Genomic DNA, 5622 nt, shown 5'->3' on the forward strand with positions numbered 1-5622 from the left:
ACCTCCTGACTTTCACCCCTCTTTCTGAGTCAGATGTCATCCGGCAATTCCAGTCTAACAGCCTGTTTCTGTTTCCAGATGCTGACATGCAGCAGACTTCCCAAAAATGTTAGGACGTCTGGCCATACCTGGGCAATTCAGACCAGCTTTGCAACTAGACAGCAGAGGCAGTCTTTCCCAGTGATTCAGCTTTGAGACTATGAGAGAGCAGTCTAATGTATACAGAAGATGTTTTCTTAACTTTTCATCTTAATCAGACCATGATGTGATACTTCAACATCACTGGCTGAGGAAATGTTTCCAATTGCCTGTGATCAAAGTTAACCAATAATCTGATACAGTGTTTTTGCTCTTAAAAGCACTCACCAAAATGACTGTGAGGTGTCTGGATTAAGTTTTTGTATATGACACTCTCCTCTGTTCTAGAGCAGCAGTTCAAACCCAACCTGTGTCAGTTGTGATTAAACATGGTTATTCACAAGACTTCTATTTGTCTATGGTAGATTTCCTTTGAAATTGGTGGCAAGAGATGGGCTTTTCTGAAGGTGACTCAGGGCAGGAGCAGTTACATTTTGCTCTGAATCACCTTCAGGAACTTTCTTGTTCTTTCCACAGCATAGACAGAAGTGCCTCACTACCACATAAGGACACTTCCTGAGTAGTCCCCCTGGTGGTTCATCTAACCCCTTCTTCTCATTCCAACACTGGCAACAATAGATGCTGTTTGGAGAGAGAATGTGAGCCTGGCTGCTCTCTGCAAGCCTATCCCTTCAAGATCCCCTGCATTTGCAATTGTTGTATTAAGGATGTTAAAGGATATGTCCCTGCCTATTCCCTCTGGTAGTTTTTAATGGACCTTCTTGAGTCTCCTGATAGTGTCTGCCTCCACAGCCTCCTGTGGCAACAAATCCCAGAAGCTCAGTCTCCATTGTGTAAGGCCTGCGTCTGTTTTAAATCTTCTACGAGTTTCAACGCATTTCCCCTAATATTGCAGGATTTGGTGGATAACAGTTCAGCATTCACCTTACCTACCATCTTCATGGTTTTCTAATCCCCAAGTATATGTTCTTTCAGCCTTCCCTTCTCCAAGCTGCCTTTCAGTTTTTTGACTAAGCAGATGCTCCAAAACCTTAATAGTTTTAGCATCTCTTCTCTAACTCTCCTATGTCCTGCTTGAGATGTGGAGACCAGAACTGCAGACAATGTCCACTTTGTGGACGCACCATATATAGAGAGGCAACATGGTGTCCTCTGTCTTGCTCTCATACTATTAATAACAACATCCAATTTTTTGTTGGCTTTTTGAACTGTCACTGCACATTACATTTTTAAGTTTGGAGACCTCTAAATGATACATCCAAGACTCATCTCTCCCTCTCCAGATACCCCTCATGAATACTTACCTGAATGTCACTTCTACATTGGCTATTTGCTGATTTGTATGAAAGAATTCACTTCTTTCAGCTCACCTCCCACTCAAAGCAAGACACTACAGCAGGCAGCTCAGCTGAATGTCTCCAGAACTTGTTGAACCAAGGGCATGAGCAAGTCTCTGTGTACCCAAGAATGTGATTGAAAAAAATTGTCCTGTGGCTATCCCTGCTGTTCTCTCTTGTGAGCGAGCAGATTAAATTATTGTTCAAAGCTGTCAATTTGACTCTGATCACGTGAGATAAATTCAGTTTAAGGGGCAAAAAAAGAACCAGAACTAATCCTCTCAAAAAAGAATCTGCTTTATGAGAAACATCTGAACACTTCTTTGTTGTTTTTATACTTCCTAGATGCTTGGTTACTGTCCCTGAATGAGCAGCTTCAAAGGAGCAATTAAAAATGTGTGCATAGACGCACAGTTGAGCCCTGTTTGCACACAAAAACTTTATTCTGAGCTACCTTATGTCACCCCTTTTAGAGGAGTCATCATGAGGGCATGACACCAATAAGCAGACAATGAATAAAGAAAATAACTGTTTATAAGTTCATAGTTGGCATACAAAAGTTATTGAAGAGGAACTGATATTCTAGGCTACTGGCCATCACTGCTGCCTATCAACCCTCTGTTCCCCCAACTGTTACTGGGTATTATAAAGCTCATTTTAAAAGCACTTCTCCAAGACCTGTGAGCCTGGCAGGCACTGTTTTCTCTTTGTTGATAAAGAGGCTTAAGTCTAGTTGCTTGTGAACTTTGTAGTCTGTAAGCAACACCAGGCAAGTAGGTATTTAACTGTCTACATGTTACATGTCCCACCTGCACTGAACTACAAGTATATAATTTTAACCATAAAATGTGAAGTCAAATTGGAAAATTTAACAGCATGGAAATTAATTACAGATTTGGGGACCTCATACCCATTCCAAAAGTTCAATTTCATGCTACCAAGTTAAATCTCAAGTGCTATAACCCCAGATTTGAGGAAAAATCCGAGATAAATTCTCAAAATATAGGTAGGTTTACACTGGAACCTGGAATCTCAGGGTAATCACCAGTGCTTGTTAAAACAGTGTTGGGAGCAAGGGTATGTGCATAGAGAAGGGGAGCAGCTTGATTATGTCAATAAATGATGACTGTTCCTTTTACTTCCCTCACTTCCCCACATGTGAAATGCTCTCAGTAATTTTTTGTGTTTCCCTAAAAATAATAATTGAAGCCTAGCCCATCCCTCAGATTTAACCTGTGTCCATCTTGGAAACAAGTCCAAACATTATTTTAAACAACCCACACAAAAACCAGTGACCGTGAGAAACAAAATAGCAGCAAGGGCTTGTTTGTCATTTTTGACCCACAGATCTCAGAAGAGAAACTGATTCCTTCAACTTTACATATGGGGACATGAGGTACTTGTCTTCAGCAATTCATGGTAGAGCCATAGTATCCAGATTTCCTGCATCCCCATCTAGATCTCTCTTCAGTAAACAATTGTAAGCCGTCAGGCTTTCTCTTAAAATTTTCACTGCAGAATGTATTTACTTCATCACAGTGACAAAGCAGCAACCATGCAGAAGATCAATATATACTTTTTTAAATTCACTTGTTGGTGTCCTCAGTATGACACTTATGTCAGTTCTCTGCTGGTTACTCTCACAGATGGGAATATCTGCAACTTTTCCCAATAACCTGTACATGATGACTACCTTGGAAGATTTGCCAGTGTAATACCTTCTGGAGTTCAGCTCAGTGAAAAGAGAAAACTTAGGAGCTTCATTCAATTCCCTCCCACACATCAACAGATTTATAAGTAATCAAAACTTAGTACACAAAATGTATCCCCATCATGGAGGGAGCTAAACCAAGATGGAATTGGCCTTTCAAACCAGACAAAAACTGGGATCTGTTTTGAAAAGGAAAAGCTAAAACCTAAACATTAATATGTAGAAGTTAAATTAAGCAAATAGACTTTACATCAGAGTTTCTACTGATGTAACTCAATCTCTGAAGTCAGAAGAGCTACCCCAATTCATATAAACCAAGGGTCCAACATTCCTCTCGCAAACACAGTCATAAATCTTTCTAAAATCCACAGGCAATATTACTTTGGGAAGTACATCAGTGAATAATCATCTGAAAAGCTTTTAGCTAAGATACGACGTTTCGTGTCTCCTTCCATCAATGGCTTATATTTATCCTCAGAGTCAAAGCTTGATTCAACTGACTTCTGCTCCCACAGTCAGCACTAACTTCAGTGACAGCAAGAGTTGATACTAAAAACTAACAGGAGTCTGTAAGTTAAATAGTTGTGTATGCTGTGATTTGATTAACTGTAGTAAAAGAAACACAGAACAGAGAATTCAGGTCTTGTCAGAGAAATAAGACCACTTCCCATTATTCTGAAGTTGGTGTAAAGATATGATAAAACTCCACTGGCTGAAGTACAATTACATAAGAAATTATTTTGATGTATGTTTTGAGCATCAGTCAAAGTTTTCAACAGCATGCAAATTATTTTTAGTGGACTTTCAATAATAGCTTTAATTCACCTATAATTGTTTTCTCCCTACTTGAAGCCAAATGGCATCTGTCACCTGGTGGTCCTTCCCTTTGGGGTTTAAATCACTGATGTGACTCTAATCATAATCTCAAAATATCTTTGAAGACAGCATCACTCAAGATATTTTACACATTACAGAACTGTTTCTCAAGAAAAAAATATTACTTTTGCAGTAATATACTGAAAAGTCACCTGTCAAACAAGCTGCATGAACAACTTTAGTTCTGTGGACTACTCTCTCCAGTTACAATTTAAGTCCATACTCTCTCTATAAATTCAAGAAAATTCTATTTGTAAATAGGTTTTTCCCAAAAGGAAAAGTTTTGAACAAGCTCTGATTATAACATATAGTTGTGTCCTATTGCATCACACTAATAACATCATCTGTATCACCTAACTTACATATTCATATGCCTTGACTTTTATTTTTAAGTGTAAGTAGGCAACACATATACTAAAATAATATGGACATGAAATATCTTTGTTAAAGCTCACTGTTCCATGAGCTGGCAAGAAAAAATATCAATGGGTGACAAGTCAAGAGACATAGGTATAGTTTAGAAAGAAAATTAACATACTTGCTTCTATTTGTCAGATTGACTTTATATAAGGCTCTAGTAAAACAGAACATATACTTATCCTGACCCCTGTAAATAGTGTCATCCATCAATATCAAAAAGAAAGGCAAGAAAGCTCTTGTTTACCCTACCCTCTAGGCCGAGTTCTTATCCTCAGATGAACTTTATTTTTTGACCAGCTCACTAATTATTATTGAAATCACTGACCCCTCTAAACAGCACATAAGCATTTGAGTTAGTAGCAACAGCAAGACCAGCCTTAATTGGTCCACTTACATAAAAGCAGAAACATAAAACTTCCAAACATAAGTTTCTGTCATATCTTTTCTTATTACTACAGGAAAATAAGGTAGTACAGAGTGAAATTCCAGCTGATTTGCATGGAAATCTGTGCCAGTGTGTTTTCTAGTGTCTGCTCTTCAAAGCAGGGATGGAGATGGACAGATACTGTTGTATGCAATTCAGGATTCCAAAGTAGTCAGTAAATCACACAGTATCCAGTGGGTGAATAATGAAGTGACATTGGGCCATTTTTTAAAAATGGTTTGTAAGCTAAAATCCACAATTAGGAAAAGAAAAAAAAGAAAAAAAAAAAGAAAAAAAAAAAAACCGAAAAAAAGAGAGAGACAGGTTGCTCTAGTACTAACCTTTCTTTCTCAGTCCCATTCCATTAGTTATTTCTGATCCAACAGGGAACTAAAATATGCCTGTGAGCCAGCAAGATAGGCTCAGCATCACTCCAATGTTTTATGTGATCTCAGCTGGTGGTATCAGAATCTAAATTAGAAATCCCAACTGAACAATGATTATCTGGACTCTGAAGCTGACAGGAAAAAAAAATCAGAAAAAAAGAAAAAAAAACCAAACCCAGCTACAGTCTTTCCCAAGAGCAATTGCCCTTTCTGGCAGGAAGGGGTAAAAATAGAGGCAGCTCATTAATATGGCTTGGCAGTGCTTAATGGCAGCTGGTCTGAAGAGTTAGATCAGTGGGTCTTTCCAGCAGTACTCCCGGACCACTGCCAGCAGGTGTTGCTGTGTTCAACAAAATGAAAAGGAGTGCG

This window comes from Pyrgilauda ruficollis, unplaced genomic scaffold, assembly GCF_017590135.1.
Source record: "Pyrgilauda ruficollis isolate IOZ18807 unplaced genomic scaffold, ASM1759013v1 scaffold2, whole genome shotgun sequence".
NCBI lineage: Eukaryota > Metazoa > Chordata > Aves > Passeriformes > Passeridae > Pyrgilauda > Pyrgilauda ruficollis.